Source organism: Oncorhynchus nerka, linkage group LG9b (assembly GCF_034236695.1).
Source record: "Oncorhynchus nerka isolate Pitt River linkage group LG9b, Oner_Uvic_2.0, whole genome shotgun sequence".
NCBI classification, from domain to species: domain Eukaryota; kingdom Metazoa; phylum Chordata; class Actinopteri; order Salmoniformes; family Salmonidae; genus Oncorhynchus; species Oncorhynchus nerka.
The window spans coordinates 50,899,672-50,919,543 of record NC_088424.1 but is presented as its reverse complement, the minus strand read 5'-3'; the positions used below and the strand labels follow the sequence as shown (position 1 = coordinate 50,919,543).

Sequence of the window (19,872 nt, the reverse complement as noted above, 5' to 3'; positions counted from 1 at the left end):
TAACCACTAGGCTACCTGCATCCCCCTCTAACCACTAGGCTACCCATCTCCCCTCTAACCACTTGTCTACCTGCCGCCCCTCCCCTCTAACCACTAGGCTACCTGCCGCCCTCCCCTCTAACCACTAGGCTACCTGCCGCCCTCCCCTCTAACCACTAGGCTACCTGCCCCCCTCCACTCTAACCACTAGGCTACCTGCCGCCCTACCCTCTAACCACTAGGCTACCTGCCGCCCTCCCCTCTAACCACTAGGCTACCTGCATCCCCTCTAACCACTAGGCTACCTGCATCTCCCCTCTAACCACTAGGCTACCTGCATCTCCCCCTCTAACCACTAGGCTACCTGCCGCCCCCTCCCTCTAACCACTAGGCTACCTGCATCCCCCTCTAACCACTAGGCTACCTGCCATCCCCCTCTAACCACTAGGCTACCTGCCGCCCCCTACACTCTAACCACTAGGCTACCTGCCGCCCCCCACTCTAACCACTAGGCTACCTGCCGCCCCTCCCTCTAACCACTAGGCTACCTGCCGCCCTCCGCTCTAACCACTAGGCTACCTGCCGCCCCTCCGCTCTAACCACGAGGCTACCTGCCGCCCTCCGCTCTAACCACTAGGCTACCTGCCGCCCTCCGCTCTAACCACTAGGCTACCTGCCGCCCTCCGCTCTAACCACTAGGCTACCTGCATCCCCCTCTAACCACTAGGCTACCTGCCGCCCTCTACTCTAACCACTAGGCTACCTGCCGCCCTCCACTCTAACCACTAGGCTACCTGCATCTCCCTCTAACCACTAGGCTACCTGCATCCCCTCTAACCACTAGGCTACCTGCATCTCCCCTCTAACCACTTGTCTACCTGCCGCCCTCCCCTCTAACCACTTGTCTACCTGCCGCCCCTCCTCTAACCACTAGGCTACCTGCCGCCCTCCCCTCTAACCACTAGGCTACCTGCCCCCTCCACTCTAACCACTAGGCTACCTGCCGCCCTCCACTCTAACCACTAGGCTACCTGCCGCCCTCCACTCTAACCACTAGGCTACCTGCCGCCTCTCCCCTCTAACCACTAGGCTACCTGCATCCCCCTCTAACCACTAGGCTACCTGCATCTCCCCTCTAACCACTAGGCTACCTGCATCTCCCCTCTAACCACTTGTCTACCTGCCGCCCCTCCCCTCTAACCACTAGGCTACCTGCCGCCCCTCCTCTAACCACTAGGCTACCTGCCCCCTCCACTCTAACCACTAGGCTACCTGCCGCCCTCCACTCTAACCACTAGGCTACCTGCCGCCCTCCACTCTAACCACTAGGCTACCTGCCGCCCTCCCCTAACCACTAGGCTACCTGCATCCCCCTCTAACCACTAGGCTACCTGCATCTCCCCTCTAACCACTAGGCTACCTGCCGCCCCTACGCTCTAACCACTAGGCTACCTGCCGCCCTACGCTCTAACCACTAGGCTACCTGCCGCCCTCCCTCTAACCACTAGGCTACCTGCCGCCCCTCCGCTAACCACAGGCTACCTGCCGCCCCTCCGCTAACCACTAGGCTACCTGCCGCCCTCCGCTCTAACCACTAGGCTACCTGCCGCCCTCCGCTCTAACCACTAGGCTACCTGCCGCCCCTCCGCTCTAACCACTAGGCTACCTGCCGCCCTCCCTCTAACCACTAGGCTACCTGCCCCCTCCACTCTAACCACTAGGCTACCTGCCGCCCCTCCACTCTAACCACTAGGCTACCTGCCGCCCTCCACTCTAACCACTAGGCTACCTGCCCCCCCTCCACTCTAACCACTAGGCTACCTGCCGCCCTCCACTCTAACCACTAGGCTACCTGCCGCCCTCCACTCTAACCACTAGGCTACCTGCCGCCCTCCCCTCTAACCACTAGGCTACCTGCCGCCCTCCCCTCTAACCACTAGGCTACCTGCATCTCCCCTCTAACCACTAGGCTACCTGCCGCCCTACGCTCTAACCACTAGGCTACCTGCCGCCCCTCCCCTCTAACCACTAGGCTACCTGCCGCCCTCCGCTCTAACCACTAGGCTACCTGCCGCCCTCCGCTCTAACCACTAGGCTACCTGCCGCCCCTCCGCCTAACCACAGGCTACCTGCCCCTCCGCTCTAACCACTAGGCTACCTGCCGCCCCCTCCGCTCTAACCACTAGGGCTACCTGCCGCCCTCCGCTCTAACCACTAGGCTACCTGCCGCCCTCCGCTCTAACCACTAGGCTACCTGCCGCCCCTCCGCTCTAACCACAGGCTACCTGCCGCCCTCCGCTCTAACCACTAGGCTACCTGCCGCCCTCCGCTCTAACCACTAGGCTACCTGCCGCCCTCCGCTCTAACCACTAGGCTACCTGCCGCCCTCCGCTCTAACCACTAGGCTACCTGCCGCCCCTCCGCTCTAACCACTAGGCTACCTGCCGCCCTCCGCTCTAACCACTAGGCTACCTGCCGCCCTCCGCTCTAACCACAGGCTACCTGCCGCCCTACGCTCTAACCACTAGGCTACCTGCCGCCCCTACGCTCTAACCACTAGGCTACCTGCCGCCCCTACGCTCTAACCACACAGGCTACCTGCCGCCCTCCGCTCTAACCACTAGGCTACCTGCCGCCCTCCGCTCTAACCACTAGGCTACCTGCCGCCCTCCCCTCTAACCACCAGGCTACCTGCCGCCCTCCACTCTAACCACCAGGCTACCTGCCGCCCTCCGCTCTAACCACTCAGGCTACCTGCCGCCCCTCCACTCTAACCACTAGGCTACCTGCCGCCCTCCACTCTAACCACTAGGCTACCTGCCCCCCTCCACTCTAACCACTAGGCTACCGCCGCCCTCCACTCTAACCACTAGGCTACCTGCCGCCCCTCCACTCTAACCACTAGGCTACCTGCCGCCCCTCCCCTCTAACCACTAGGCTACCTGCATCCCCCCTCTAACCACTAGGCTACCTGCATCTCCCCTCTAACCACTAGGCTACCTGCCGCCCCTACGCTCTAACCACTAGGCTACCTGCCGCCCCTACGCTCTAACCACTAGGCTACCTGCCGCCCCTCCTCTAACCACTAGGCTACCTGCCGCCCCTCCGCTCTAACCACTAGGCTACCTGCCGCCCCTCCGCTCTAACCACTAGGCTACCTGCCGCCCCTCCGCTCTAACCACTAGGCTACCTGCCGCCCCTCCGCTCTAACCACTAGGCTACCTGCCGCCCTCCGCTCTAACCACTAGGCTACCTGCCGCCCTCCGCTCTAACCACTAGGCTACCTGCCGCCCTCCGCTCTAACCACTAGGCTACCTGCCGCCCTCCGCTCTAACCACTAGGCTACCTGCCGCCCTCCGCTCTAACCACTAGGCTACCTGCCGCCCTCCGCCTAACCACCAGGCTACCTGCCGCCCTCCGCCTAACCACTAGGCTACCTGCCGCCCTCCGCTCTAACCACTAGGCTACCTGCCGCCCTCCGCTCTAACCACTAGGCTACCTGCCGCCCTTCTAACCACCAGGCTACCTGCCGCCCTCCGCTCTAACCACTAGGCTACCTGCCGCCCTCCGCTCTAACCACTAGGCTACCTGCCGCCCTCCGCTCTAACCAAGGCTACCTGCCGCCCTATCTAACCACTAGGCTACCTGCCGCCCTACGCTCTAACCACTAGGCTACCTGCCGCCCTACGCCTAACCACTAGGCTACCTGCCGCCCTACGCTCTAACCACTAGGCTACCTGCCGCCCTCCGCTCTAACCACTAGGCTACCTGCATCTCCCCTCTAACCACTAGACTACCTGCATCCCCCTCTAACCACTTGTCTACCTGCCGCCCCTCCCCTCTAACCACTTGTCTACCTGCCGCCCTCCCCTCTAACCACTAGGCTACCTGCCGCCCTCCTCTAACCACTAGGCTACCTGCCCCCTCCACTCTAACCACTAGGCTACCTGCCGCCCTCCACTCTAACCACTAGGCTACCTGCCGCCCCTCCACTCTAACCACTAGGCTACCTGCCGCCCTCCCTCTAACCACTAGGCTACCTGCATCCCCCCTCTAACCACTAGGCTACCTGCATCTCCCTCTAACCACTAGGCTACCTGCATCTCCCTCTAACCACTAGGCTACCTGCCGCCCCCTCCTCTAACCACTAGGCTACCTGCATCCCCCTCTAACCACTAGGCTACCTGCATCTCCCCCTCTAACCACTAGGCTACCTGCATCTCCGCTCTAACCACCAGGCTACCTGCCGCCCTCCGCTCTAACCACTAGGCTACCTGCCGCCCTCCGCTCTAACCACTAGGCTACCTGCCGCCCTCCGCTCTAACCACTAGGCTACCTGCCGCCCTACGCTCTAACCACTAGGCTACCTGCCGCCCCTACGCCTAACCATCAGGCTACCTGCCGCCCTACGCTCTAACCACTAGGCTACCTGCATCCCCCTCTAACCACTAGGCTACCTGCATCTCCCTCTAACCACTAGGCTACCTGCAGCCCCTCCCTCTAACCACTTGTCTACCTGCCGCCCTCCCCTCTAACCACTAGGCTACCTGCCGCCCTCCCCTCTAACCACTAGGCTACCTGCCCCCTCCACTCTAACCACTAGGCTACCTGCCGCCCCTCCACTCTAACCACTAGGCTACCTGCCGCCCTCCACTCTAACCACTAGGCTACCTGCCGCCCTCCACTCTAACCACTAGGCTACCTGCCGCCCTCCCTCTAACCACTAGGCTACCTGCATCCCCCTCTAACCACTAGGCTACCTGCATCTCCCTCTAACCACTAGGCTACCTGCCGCCCCTACGCTCTAACCACTAGGCTACCTGCCGCCCTACGCTCTAACCACTAGGCTACCTGCCGCCCCTCCGCTCTAACCACTAGGCTACCTGCCGCCCCTACGCTCTAACCACTAGGCTACCTGCCGCCCTCCGCTCTAACCACTAGGCTACCTGCCGCCCCTCCCTCTAACCACTAGGCTACCTGCCCCCTCCACTCTAACCACCAGGCTACCTGCCGCCCCTCCACTCTAACCACTAGGCTACCTGCCGCCCTCCACTCTAACCACTAGGCTACCTGCCGCCCTCCACTCTAACCACTAGGCTACCTGCCCCCTCCACTCTAACCACTAGGCTACCTGCCGCCCCTCCACTCTAACCACTAGGCTACCTGCCGCCCTCCACTCTAACCACTAGGCTACCTGCCGCCCTCCCTCTAACCACTAGGCTACCTGCATCCCCCTCTAACCACTAGGCTACCTGCATCCCCCCTCTAACCACTAGGCTACCTGCATCTCCCTCTAACCACAGGCTACCTGCCGCCCCTACGCTCTAACCACTAGGCTACCTGCCGCCCTACGCTCTAACCACTAGGCTACCTGCCGCCCTCCCCTCTAACCACTAGGCTACCTGCCGCCCTCCGCTCTAACCACTCAGGCTACCTGCCGCCCTCCGCTCTAACCACTAGGCTACCTGCCGCCCTCCGCTCTAACCACTAGGCTACCTGCCGCCTCCGCTCTAACCACTAGGCTACCTGCCGCCCCTCCGCTCTAACCACTAGGCTACCTGCCGCCCCTCCGCTCTAACCACAGGCTACCTGCCGCCCCTCCGCTCTAACCACTAGGCTACCTGCCGCCCCTCCGCTCTAACCACAGGCTACCTGCCGCCCTCCGCTCTAACCACTAGGCTACCTGCCGCCCTCCGCTCTAACCACTAGGCTACCTGCCGCCCTCCGCTCTAACCACTAGGCTACCTGCCGCCCCTCCGCTCTAACCACTAGGCTACCTGCCGCCCTCCGCTCTAACCACTAGGCTACCTGCCGCCCTCCGCTCTAACCACTAGGCTACCTGCCGCCCTCCGCTCTAACCACTAGGCTACCTGCCGCCCTCCGCTCTAACCACTAGGCTACCTGCCGCCCTCCGCTCTAACCACTAGGCTACCTGCCGCCCTCCGCTCTAACCACTAGGCTACCTGCCGCCCTCCGCTCTAACCACTAGGCTACCTGCCGCCCTACGCTCTAACCACTAGGCTACCTGCCGCCCCTACGCTCTAACCACTAGGCTACCTGCCGCCCCTACGCTCTAACCACTAGGCTACCTGCCGCCCCTCTAACCACTAGGCTACCTGCCGCCCTCCGCTCTAACCACTAGGCTACCTGCATCTCCCCTCTAACCACTAGACTACCTGCATCCCCCTCTAACCACTTGTCTACCTGCCGCCCCTCCCCTCTAACCACTTGTCTACCTGCCGCCCCTCCCCTCTAACCACTAGGCTACCTGCCGCCCCTCCCCTCTAACCACTAGGCTACCTGCCCCCCCCTCCACTCTAACCACTAGGCTACCTGCCGCCCCTCCACTCTAACCACTAGGCTACCTGCCGCCCCTCCACTCTAACCACTAGGCTACCTGCCGCCCCTCCCTCTAACCACTAGGCTACCTGCATCCCCTCTAACCACTAGGCTACCTGCATCTCCCCTCTAACCACTAGGCTACCTGCATCTCCCTCTAACCACTAGGCTACCTGCCGCCCCTCCCCTCTAACCACTAGGCTACCTGCATCCCCCCTCTAACCACTAGGCTACCTGCATCTCCCCTCTAACCACTAGGCTACCTGCATCTCCGCTCTAACCACTAGGCTACCTGCCGCCCCTCCGCTCTAACCACTAGGCTACCTGCCGCCCCTCCGCTCTAACCACTAGGCTACCTGCCGCCCCTCCGCTCTAACCACTAGGCTACCTGCCGCCCCTACGCTCTAACCACTAGGCTACCTGCCGCCCCTACGCTCTAACCACTAGGCTACCTGCCGCCCCTACGCTCTAACCACTAGGCTACCTGCCGCCCCTACGCTCTAACCACTAGGCTACCTGCCGCCCCTACGCTCTAACCACTAGGCTACCTGCCGCCCCTCCGCTCTAACCACTAGGCTACCTGCATCTCCCCTAACCACTAGACTACCTGCATCCCCCTCTAACCACTTGGCTACCTGCCCGCCCTCCCCTCTAACCACTTGTCTACCTGCCGCCCTCCCCTCTAACCACTAGGCTACCTGCCGCCCCTCCCCTCTAACCACTAGGCTACCTGCCCCCCCTCCACTCTAACCACTAGGCTACCTGCCGCCCCTCCACTCTAACCACTAGGCTACCTGCCGCCCTCCACTCTAACCACTAGGCTACCTGCCGCCCTCCCTCTAACCACTAGGCTACCTGCATCCCCTCTAACCACTAGGCTACCTGCATCTCCCCTCTAACCACTAGGCTACCTGCATCTCCCCTCTAACCACTTGTCTACCTGCCGCCCCTCCCTCTAACCACTAGGCTACCTGCCGCCCCTCCCCTCTAACCACTAGGCTACCTGCCCCTCCACTCTAACCACTAGGCTACCTGCCGCCCTCCACTCTAACCACTAGGCTACCTGCCGCCCTCCCTCTAACCACTAGGCTACCTGCCGCCCTCCCCTCTAACCACTAGGCTACCTGCATCTCCCTCTAACCACTAGGCTACCTGCCGCCCCTACGCTCTAACCACTAGGCTACCTGCCGCCCCTCCGCTCTAACCACTAGGCTACCTGCCGCCCTCCGCTCTAACCACTAGGCTACCTGCCGCCCCTCCGCTCTAACCACTAGGCTACCTGCCGCCCTCCGCTCTAACCACTAGGCTACCTGCCGCCCTCCGCTCTAACCACTAGGCTACCTGCCGCCCTCCGCTCTAACCACTAGGCTACCTGCCGCCCTCCGCTCTAACCACTAGGCTACCTGCCGCCCTCCGCTCTAACCACAGGCTACCTGCCGCCCTCCGCTCTAACCACTAGGCTACCTGCCGCCCCTCCGCTCTAACCACTAGGCTACCTGCCGCCCCTCCGCTCTAACCACTAGGCTACCTGCCGCCCCTCCGCTCTAACCACTAGGCTACCTGCCGCCCTCCGCTCTAACCACTAGGCTACCTGCCGCCCTCCGCTCTAACCACTAGGCTACCTGCCGCCCCTCCGCTCTAACCACTAGGCTACCTGCCGCCCTCCGCTCTAACCACTAGGCTACCTGCCGCCCTCCGCTCTAACCACTAGGCTACCTGCCGCCCCTACGCTCTAACCACTAGGCTACCTGCCGCCCTACGCCTAACCACAGGCTACCTGCCGCCCTACGCCTAACCACAGGCTACCTGCCGCCCCTCCGCTCTAACCACGAGGCTACCTGCCGCCCCTCCGCTCTAACCACTAGGCTACCTGCCGCCCCTCCGCCTAACCACGAGGCTACCTGCCGCCCTCCGCTCTAACCACGAGGCTACCTGCCGCCCCTCCGCTCTAACCACGAGGCTACCTGCCGCCCTCCGCTCTAACCACGAGGCTACCTGCCGCCCTCCGCTCTAACCACGAGGCTACCTGCCGCCCCTCCGCTCTAACCACGAGGCTACCTGCCGCCCTCCGCTCTAACCACGAGGCTACCTGCCGCCCTCCGCTCTAACCACGAGGCTACCTGCCGCCCTCCGCTCTAACCACTAGGCTACCTGCCGCCCCCTCCGCTCTAACCACGAGGCTACCTGCCGCCCCTCCGCTCTAACCACGAGGCTACCTGCCGCCCTCCGCTCTAACCACGAGGCTACCTGCCGCCCTCCGCTCTAACCACGAGGCTACCTGCCGCCCTCCGCTCTAACCACGAGGCTACCTGCCGCCCCTCCGCTCTAACCACGAGGCTACCTGCCGCCTCCGCTCTAACCACGAGGCTACCTGCCGCCCTCCGCTCTAACCACGAGGCTACCTGCCGCCCCTACGCTCTAACCACTAGGCTACCTGCCGCCCCTACGCTCTAACCACTAGGCTACCTGCCGCCCCTACGCTCTAACCACTAGGCTACCTGCCGCCCCTACGCTCTAACCACTAGGCTACCTGCCGCCCCTACGCTCTAACCACTAGGCTACCTGCCGCCCTACGCTCTAACCACTAGGCTACCTGCCGCCCCTACGCTCTAACCACTAGGCTACCTGCATCCCCTCCGCTCTAACCACTAGACTACCTGCATCCCCCCTCTAACCACTAGGCTACCTGCCGCCCCTCTACTCTAACCACTAGGCTACCTGCCGCCCCTCCACTCTAACCACTAGGCTACCTGCATCTCCCCTCTAACCACTAGACTACCTGCATCCCCCCTCTAACCACTTGTCTACCTGCCGCCCCTCCCTCTAACCACTGGCTACCTGCCGCCCCTCCCTCTAACCACTAGGCTACCTGCCCCCCCTCCACTCTAACCACTAGGCTACCTGCCGCCCTCCACTCTAACCACTAGGCTACCTGCCGCCCCTCCACTCTAACCACTAGGCTACCTGCCGCCCCCCTCTAACCACTAGGCTACCTGCCGCCCTCCCCTCTAACCACTAGGCTACCTGCATCCCCCTCTAACCACTAGGCTACCTGCATCTCCCCTCTAACCACTAGGCTACCTGCATCTCCCCTCTAACCACTAGGCTACCTGCCGCCCTCCCTCTAACCACGAGGCTACCTGCCCCTCCGCTCTAACCACGAGGCTACCTGCCGCCCTCCGCTCTAACCACGAGGCTACCTGCCGCCCTCCGCTCTAACCACGAGGCTACCTGCCGCCCCTCCGCTCTAACCACTAGGCTACCTGCCGCCCTCCGCTCTAACCACTAGGCTACCTGCCGCCCTCCGCTCTAACCACTAGGCTACCTGCCGCCCTCCGCTCTAACCACTAGGCTACCTGCCGCCCTCCGCTCTAACCACTAGGCTACCTGCCGCCCCTCCGCTCTAACCACTAGGCTACCTGCCGCCCCTCCGCTCTAACCACTAGGCTACCTGCCGCCCTCCGCTCTAACCACTAGGCTACCTGCCGCCCTCCGCCTAACCACTAGGCTACCTGCCGCCCCTCCGCTCTAACCACTAGGCTACCTGCCGCCCTCCGCTCTAACCACTAGGCTACCTGCCGCCCCTCCGCTCTAACCACGAGGCTACCTGCCGCCCTCCGCTCTAACCACGAGGCTACCTGCCGCCCCTCCGCTCTAACCACGAGGCTACCTGCCGCCCCTCCGTTCTAACCACTAGGCTACCTGCCGCCCTCCGCTCTAACCACTAGGCTACCTGCCGCCCCTCCGCTCTAACCACGAGGCTACCTGCCGCCCTCCGCTCTAACCACGAGGCTACCTGCCGCCCTCCGCTCTAACCACGAGGCTACCTGCCGCCCTCCGCGCTAACCACGAGGCTACCTGCCGCCCTCCGCTCTAACCACGAGGCTACCTGCCGCCCTCCGCTCTAACCACGAGGCTACCTGCCGCCCTCCGCTCTAACCACGAGGCTACCTGCCGCCCCTACGCTCTAACCACTAGGCTACCTGCCGCCCTACGCTCTAACCACTAGGCTACCTGCCGCCCCTACGCTCTAACCACTAGGCTACCTGCCGCCCTACGCTCTAACCACGAGGCTACCTGCCGCCCCTACGCTCTAACCACTAGGCTACCTGCCGCCCCTACGGTCTAACCACTAGGCTACCTGCCGCCCCTACGCTCTAACCACTAGGCTACCTGCCGCCCCTACGCTCTAACCACTAGGCTACCTGCCGCCCCTACGCTCTAACCACTAGGCTACCTGCATCCCCTCCGCTCTAACCACTAGACTACCTGCATCCCCCCTCTAACCACTAGGCTACCTGCCGCCCCTCTGCTCTAACCACTAGGCTACCTGCCGCCCCTCCGCTCTAACCACTAGGCTACCTGCCGCCCCTACGCTCTAACCACTAGGCTACCTGCATCTCCCCTCTAACCACTAGGCTACCTGCATCTCCCCTCTAACCACTAGGCTACCTGCCGCCCTCCGCTCTAACCACTAGGCTACCTGCCGCCCTCCGCTCTAACCACTAGGCTACCTGCCGCCCTCCGCTCTAACCACTAGGCTACCTGCCGCCCTACGCCTAACCACTAGGCTACCTGCCGCCCCTACGCTCTAACCACTAGGATACCTGCATCCTCCGCCTAACCACTAGACTACCTGCATCCCCCCTCTAACCACTAGGCTACCTGCCGCCCCTCTGCTCTAACCACGAGGCTACCTGCCGCCCTCCGCTCTAACCACCAGGCTACCTGCCGCCCCTCCGCTCTAACCACTAGGCTACCTGCATCTCCCTCTAACCACTAGGCTACCTGCATCTCCTCTAACCACTAGGCTACCTGCCGCCCCTCCGCTCTAACCACTAGGCTACCTGCCGCCCCTCCCTCTAACCACTAGGCTACCTGCCGCCCTCCGCTCTAACCACTAGGCTACCTGCCGCCCTCCGCTCTAACCACTAGGCTACCTGCCGCCCCTCCGCTCTAACCACTAGGCTACCTGCCGCTCCCCTAACCACTAGGCTACCTGCCGCCCCTCCGCTCTAACCACTAGGCTACCTGCCCCCTCCGCTCTAACCACTAGGCTACCTGCCGCCTCCGCTCTAACCACTAGGCTACCTGCCGCCCCCTCCGCTCTAACCACTAGGCTACCTGCCGCCCTCCGCTCTAACCACTAGGCTACCTGCCGCCCTCCGCTCTAACCACTAGGCTACCTGCCGCCCCTCCGCTCTAACCACTAGGCTACCTGCCGCCCCCTCCGCTCTAACCACTAGGCTACCTGCCGCCCCTCCGCTCTAACCACTAGGCTACCTGCCGCCCCCGCTCTAACCACTAGGCTACCTGCCGCCCCCTACGCTCTAACCACTAGGCTACCTGCCGCCCCTACGCTCTAACCACTAGGCTACCTGCCGCCCTCCGCTCTAACCACGAGGCTACCTGCCGCCCTCCGCTCTAACCACTAGGCTACCTGCCGCCCCTCCGCTCTAACCACGAGGCTACCTGCCGCCCTCCCCTCTAACCACGAGGCTACCTGCCGCCCTCCGCTCTAACCACGAGGCTACCTGCCGCCCTCCCCTCTAACCACGAGGCTACCTGCCGCCCTCCCTCTAACCACGAGGCTACCTGCCGCCCTCCGCTCTAACCACGAGGCTACCTGCCGCCTCCCGCCTAACCACGAGGCTACCTGCCGCCCCTCCGCTCTAACCACGAGGCTACCTGCCGCCCCTCCGCTCTAACCACGAGGCTACCTGCCGCCCTCCGCTCTAACCACGAGGCTACCTGCCGCCCTCCGCTCTAACCACTAGGCTACCTGCCGCCCTCCGCTCTAACCACGAGGCTACCTGCCGCCCCTCCGCTCTAACCACTAGGCTACCTGCCGCCCTACGCTCTAACCACTAGGCTACCTGCCGCCCCTACGCTCTAACCACTAGGCTACCTGCCGCCCTACGCTCTAACCACTAGGCTACCTGCCGCCCCTACGCTCTAACCACTAGGCTACCCTGCCGCCCCCTACGCTCTAACCACTAGGCTACCTGCCGCCCTACGCTCTAACCACTAGGCTACCTGCCGCCCCTACGCTCTAACCACTAGGCTACCTGCATCCCTCCGCTCTAACCACTAGACTACCTGCTCTAACCACTAGGCTACCTGCCGCCCCTCTACTCTAACCACTAGGCTACCTGCCGCCCCTCCACTCTAACCACTAGGCTACCTGCATCTCCCCTCTAACCACTAGACTACCCATCCCCCTCTAACCACTTGTCTACCTGCCGCCCTCCCCTCTAACCACTTGTCTACCTGCCGCCCTCCCTCTAACCACTAGGCTACCTGCCCCCCTCCACTCTAACCACTAGGCTACCTGCCGCCCTCCACTCTAACCACTAGGCTACCTGCCGCCCCTCCACTCTATCCACTAGGCTACCTGCCGCCCTCCCCTCTAACCCTAGGCTACCTGCCGCCCTCCCCCTCTAACCACTAGGCTACCTGCCGCCCCTCCCTCTAACCACTAGGCTACCTGCGCCCTCCGCTCTAACCACTAGGCTCCCCCCTCTAACCACTAGGCTACCTGCATCTCCCCTCTAACCACTAGGCTACCTGCATCTCCCTCTAACCACTAGGCTACCTGCCGCCCTCCCTCTAACCACGAGGCTACCTGCCCCCCCTCCGCTCTAACCACGAGGCTACCTGCCGCCCTCCGCTCTAACCACGAGGCTACCTGCCGCCCTCCGCTCTAACCACTAGGCTACCTGCCGCCCTCCGCTCTAACCACTAGGCTACCTGCCGCCCCTCCGCTCTAACCACTAGGCTACCTGCCGCCCCTCCGCTCTAACCACTAGGCTACCTGCCGCCCTCCGCTCTAACCACTAGGCTACCTGCCGCCCCTCCGCTCTAACCACTAGGCTACCTGCCGCCCTCCGCTCTAACCACTAGGCTACCTGCCGCCCCTCCGCTCTAACCACTAGGCTACCTGCCGCCCTCCGCTCTAACCACTAGGCTACCTGCCGCCCCCTCCGCTCTAACCACTAGGCTACCTGCCGCCCCTCCGCTCTAACCACTAGGCTACCTGCCGCCCTCCGCTCTAACCACTAGGCTACCTGCCGCCCTCCGCTCTAACCACTAGGCTACCTGCCGCCCCTCCGCTCTAACCACTAGGCTACCTGCCGCCCTCCGCTCTAACCACTAGGCTACCTGCCGCCCCTCCGCTCTAACCACTAGGCTACCTGCCGCCCCTCCGCTCTAACCACTAGGCTACCTGCCGCCCCTCCGCTCTAACCACTAGGCTACCTGCCGCCCTCCGCTCTAACCACTAGGCTACCTGCCGCCCCTCCGCTCTAACCACTAGGCTACCTGCCGCCCTCCGCTCTAACCACTAGGCTACCTGCCGCCCTCCGCTCTAACCACTAGGCTACCTGCGCCCTCCGCTCTAACCACTAGGCTACCTGCCGCCCCTCCGCTCTAACCACTAGGCTACCTGCCGCCCCTCCGCTCTAACCACTAGGCTACCTGCCGCCCCTACGCTCTAACCACTAGGCTACCTGCCGCCCCTACGCTCTAACCACTAGGCTACCTGCCGCCCCTACGCTCTAACCACGAGGCTACCTGCCGCCCCTACGCTCTAACCACGAGGCTACCTGCCGCCCCTCCGCTCTAACCACGAGGCTACCTGCCGCCCCTCCGCTCTAACCACGAGGCTACCTGCCGCCCTCCGCTCTAACCACGAGGCTACCTGCCGCCCTCCGCTCTAACCACGAGGCTACCTGCCGCCCTCCGCTCTAACCACGAGGCTACCTGCCGCCCTCCCCTCTAACCACGAGGCTACCTGCCGCCCTCCCGCTCTAACCACGAGGCTACCTGCCGCCCTCCGCTCTAACCACGAGGCTACCTGCCGCCCCTCCGCTCTAACCACGAGGCTACCTGCCGCCCCTCCGCTCTAACCACGAGGCTACCTGCCGCCCCTCCGCTCTAACCACGAGGCTACCTGCCGCCCCTCCGCTCTAACCACTAGGCTACCTGCCGCCCCTACGCTCTAACCACTAGGCTACCTGCCGCCCCTACGCTCTAACCACTAGGCTACCTGCCGCCCCTACGCTCTAACCACTAGGCTACCTGCCGCCCCTACGGTCTAACCACTAGGCTACCCTGCCGCCCCTACGCTCTAACCACTAGGCTACCTGCCGCCCCTACGCTCTAACCACTAGGCTACCTGCCGCCCCTACGCTCTAACCACTAGGCTACCTGCATCCCCTCCGCTCTAACCACTAGACTACCTGCATCCCCCCTCTAACCACTAGGCTACCTGCCGCCCCTCTACTCTAACCACTAGGCTACCTGCCGCCCCTCCACTCTAACCACTAGGCTACCTGCATCTCCCCTCTAACCACTAGGCTACCTGCATCTCCCCTCTAACCACTTGTCTACCTGCCGTCCCTCCCCTCTAACCACTTGTCTACCTGCCGCCCCTCCCCTCTAACCACTAGGCTACCTGCCGCCCTCCCCTCTAACCACTAGGCTACCTGCCCCTCCACTCTAACCACTAGGCTACCTGCCGCCCTCCACTCTAACCACTAGGCTACCTGCCGCCCTCCACTCTAACCACTAGGCTACCTGCCGCCCTCCCCTCTAACCACTAGGCTACCTGCATCCCCCTCTAACCACTAGGCTACCTGCATCCCCTCCCTCTAACCACTTGGCTACCTGCATCTCCCCTCTAACCACTTGTCTACCTGCCGCCCCCCCTCTAACCACTAGGCTACCTGCCGCCCCTCCCTCTAACCACTAGGCTACCTGCCCCTCCCTCCCTCTAACCACTAGGCTACCTGCCGCCCTCCACTCTAACCACTAGGCTACCTGCCGCCCCTCCACTCTAACCACTAGGCTACCTGCCGCCCTCCACTCTAACCACTAGGCTACCTGCCATCCCTCCCTCTAACCACTAGGCTACCTGCATCCCCCTCTAACCACTAGGCTACCTGCATCTCCCCTCTAACCACAGGCTACCTGCCGCCCCTACGCTCTAACCACTAGGCTACCTGCCGCCCCTACGCTCTAACCACTAGGCTACCTGCCGCCCTACGCTCTAACCACTAGGCTACCTGCATCTCCCTCTAACCACTAGGCTACCTGCATCTCCCCTCTAACCACTGTCTACCTGCCGCCCTCCCCTCTAACCACTAGGCTACCTGCCGCCCCTCCCTCTAACCACTAGGCTACCTGCCCCCTCCACTCTAACCACTAGGCTACCTGCCGCCCCTCCACTCTAACCACTAGGCTACCTGCCGCCCTCCACTCTAACCACTAGGCTACCTGCCGCCCTCCACTCTAACCACTAGGCTACCTGCCGCCCTCCCCTCTAACCACTAGGCTACCTGCCGCCCCCCCTCTAACCACTAGGCTACCTGCATCCCCTCTAACCACTAGGCTACCTGCCGCCCCTACGCTCTAACCACTAGGCTACCTGCCGCCCCTACGCTCTAACCACTAGGCTACCTGCCGCCCCTACGCTCTAACCACTAGGCTACCTGCCGCCCTACGCTCTAACCACTAGGCTACCTGCCGCCCTACGCTCTAACCACTAGGCTACCTGCCGCCCTACGCTCTAACCACTAGGCTACCTGCCGCCCCTACGGCTCTAACCACTAGGCTACCCTGCCGCCCCTACGCTCTAACCACTAGGCTACCTGCCGCCCCTACGCTCTAACCACTAGGCTACCTGCCGCCCTACGCTCTAACCACTAGGCTACCTGCATCCCCTCCGCTCTAACCACTAGACTACCTGCATCCCCCTCTAACCACTAGGCTACCTGCCGCCCTCTACTCTAACCACTAGGCTACCTGCCGCCCCTCCACTCTAACCACTAGGCTACCTGCCCCCCTCCACTCTAACCACTAGGCTACCTGCCGCCCCTCCACTCTAACCACTAGGCTACCTGCCGCCCTCCACTCTAACCACTAGGCTACCTGCCGCCCCTCCACTCTAACCACTAGGCTACCTGCCGCCCTCCACTCTAACCACTAGGCTACCTGCATCTCCCTCTAACCACTAGGCTACCTGCATCTCCCCTCTAACCACTTGTCTACCTGCCGCCCCCTCCCCTCTAACCACTAGGCTACCTGCCCCCTACGCTCTAACCACTAGGCTACCTGCCGCCCTACGCTCTAACCACTAGGCTACCTGCCGCCCCTACGCTCTAACCACTAGGCTACCTGCCGCCCCTCCGCTCTAACCACTAGGCTACCTGCCGCCCCTACTCTAACCACTAGGCTACCTGCATCCCCCTCTAACCACTAGGCTACCTGCCGCCCCTCCACTCTAACCACTAGGCTACCTGCCGCCCTCCACTCTAACCACTAGGGCTACCTGCCGCCCCTCCACTCTAACCACTAGGCTACCTGCCGCCCTCCACTCTAACCACTAGGCTACCTGCATCTCCCCTCTAACCACTAGGCTACCTGCATCCCCCTCTAACCACTTGTCTACCTGCCGCCCCTCCCCTCTAACCACTAGGCTACCTGCCCCCTACACTCTAACCACTAGGCTACCTGCCCGCCCCTCCACTCTAACCACTAGGCTACCTGCCGCCCTCCCCTCTAACCACTAGGCTACCTGCATCTCCCCTCTAACCACTAGGCTACCTGCCGCCCCTCCCCTCTAACCACTAGGCTACCTGCCGCCCCCCTCCACTCTAACCACTAGGCTACCTGCCGCCCCCCCTCCTCCACTCTAACCACTAGGCTACCTGCCGCCCTCCACTCCACTCTAACCACTAGGCTACCTGCCGCCCCTCCACTCCACTCTAACCACTAGGCTACCTGGCCGCCCCTCCCCACTCTAACCACTAGGCTACCTGCCGCCCCTCCACTCCACTCTAACCACTAGGCTACCTGCCGCCCCCACTCCACTCTAACCACTAGGCTACCTGCCGCCCCTCCACTCCACTCTAACCACTAGGCTACCTGCCGCCCCTCCACTCCACTCTAACCACTAGGCTACCTGCCGCCCCTCCCCTCTAACCACTAGGCTACCTGCCGCCCTCCACTCCACTCTAACCACTAGGCTACCTGCCGCCCTCCACTCCACTCTAACCACTAGGCTACCTGCCGCCCTCCACTCCACTCTAACCACTAGGCTACCTGCCGCCCTCCACTCCACTCTAACCACTAGGCTACCTGCCGCCCTCCACTCCACTCTAACCACTAGGCTACCTGCCGCCCTCCACTCCACTCTAACCACTAGGCTACCTGCCGCCCTCCACTCCACTCTAACCACTAGGCTACCTGCCGCCCTCCACTCCACTCTAACCACTAGGCTACCTGCCGCCCTCCACTCCACTCTAACCACTAGGCTACCTGCCGCCCCTCCCCTCTAACCACTAGGCTACCTGCCGCCCCTCCACTCTAACCACTAGGCTACCTGGGGTACAGAGATGAGGGACCTTACAGTATGTGTTGGGGTACAGAGATGAGGGACCTTACAGTATGTGTGGGGTACAGAGATGAGGGACCTTACAGTATGTGTTGGGGTACAGAGATGAGGGACCTTACAGTATGTGTGGGGTACAGAGATGAGGGACCTTACAGTATGTGTGGGGTACAGAGATGAGGGACCTTACAGTATGTGTGGGGTACAGAGATGAGGGACCTTACAGTATGTGTGGGGTACAGAGATGAGGGACCTTACAGATAATTGTATGTGTGGGGTACAGAGATGAGGGACCTTACAGTATGTGTGGGGTACAGAGATGAGGGACCTTACAGTATGTGTGGGGTACAGAGATGAGGGACCTTACAGTATGTGTGGGGTACAGAGATGAGGGACCTTACAGATAATTGTCTGTGTGGGGTACAGAGATGAGGGACCTTACAGTATGTGTGGGGTACAGAGATGAGGGACCTTACAGATAATTGTATGTGTGGGGTACAGAGATGAGGGACCTGACAGATAATTGTATGTGTGGGGTACAGAGATGAGGGACCTTACAGTATGTGTGGGGTACAGAGATGAGGGACCTTACAGTATGTGTGGGGTACAGAGATGAGGGACCTTACAGTATGTGTGGGGGTACAGAGATGAGGGACCTTACAGTATGTGTTGGGGTACAGAGATGAGGGACCTTACAGTATGTGTTGGGGTACAGAGATGAGGGACCTTACAGTATGTGTGGGGTACAGAGATGAGGGACCGTACAGATAATTGTCTGTGGGGTACAGAGATGAGGGACCTTAAAGATAATTGTACAGAGATGAGGGACATTACAGTATGTGTGGGGTACAGAGATGAGGGACCTTACAGATAATTGTATGTACAGAGATGAGGTAATCGTTCAAAAAGTGAATCCATGCAACTTATTATGTGACTTGATGAGCACATTCTTACTCCTGAACTATTTAGGCTCGACATAACAAAAGGGTTGAATACTTATTGACTGAAGACATTGCCGCTTTTAATTTGGTTTGATTTGTAAAAATGTCTGAAAACATCATTTCACTTTGACATGAGGGTGTATTGTGTGTAGGCCAGTGACTTTTTAATGTCATCCATTTTAGGTCAAGAGGTGGGGGGATACCTTCCGAAGGCCCCGTGGGGGGATACCTTCCGAAGGCCCCGTGGGGGGTACCTTCCGAAGGCCCCGTGGGGGATACCTTCCGAAGGCCCCGTGGGGGATACCTTCCGAAGGCCCGTGGGGTACCTTCCGAAGGCCCTGGGGATACCTTCCGAAGGCCCCGTGGGGGATACCTTCCGAAGGCCCCGTGGGGGATACCTTTCCCGTGGGGGATACCCCGTGGGGGATACCTTCCGAAGGACCCGTGGGGGATACCTTCCCAAGGCCCCGTGGGGGATACCTTCCCAAGGCCCCGTGGGGGATACCTTCCCAAGGCCCCGTGGGGGATACCTTCCCAAGGCCGCGTGGGGGATACCTTCCCAAGGCCCCGTGGGGGATACCTTCCCAAGGCCCCGTGGGGGATACCTTCCCAAGGCCCCGTGAGGGATACCTTCCCAAGGCCCCGCGGGGGGGATACCTTCCCATTAAAGGGTATAATAGTTAGGGCCCCAAGCTGTCTGTACCCATTAAAGGGTATTATAGTTAGGTCACCAGGCTGTCTGTACCCATTAAAGGGTATAATAGTTAGGGCCCCCAGGCTGTCCGTACCCATTAAAGGGTATAATAGTTAGGGTCACCAGGCTGTCCGTACCCATTAAAGGGTATAATAGTTAGGGTCACCAGGCTGTCTGTACCCATTAAAGGGTATAATAGTTAGGTCACCAGGCTGTCTGTACCCATTAAAGGGTATAATAGTTAGGGCCCCCAGGCTGTCTGTACCCATTAAAGGGTATAATAGTTAGGTCACCAGGCTGTCTGTACCCATTAAAGGGTATAATAGTTAGGGCCCCCAGGCTGTCTGTACCCATTAAAGGGTATAATAGTTAGGTCACCAGGCTGTCTGTACCCATTAAAGGGTATAATAGTTAGGGTCACCAGGCTGTCTGTACCCATTAAAGGGTATAATAGTTAGGGTCACCAGGCTGTCTGTACCCATTAAAGGGTATAATAGTTAGGGTCACCAGGCTGTCCGTACCCATTA

At 61.4% G+C, this 19,872-nt stretch overlaps 1 protein-coding gene across 1 annotated transcript in view; it reads right to left on the bottom strand.

Annotated features, from left to right (window-relative positions):
* The window catches only part of usp33 (ubiquitin specific peptidase 33), a 121,128-nt gene that overhangs the window by 35,763 nt on the left and 65,493 nt on the right, over nt 1-19,872 (bottom strand). The gene's annotated exons all lie outside the window — the stretch shown is intronic.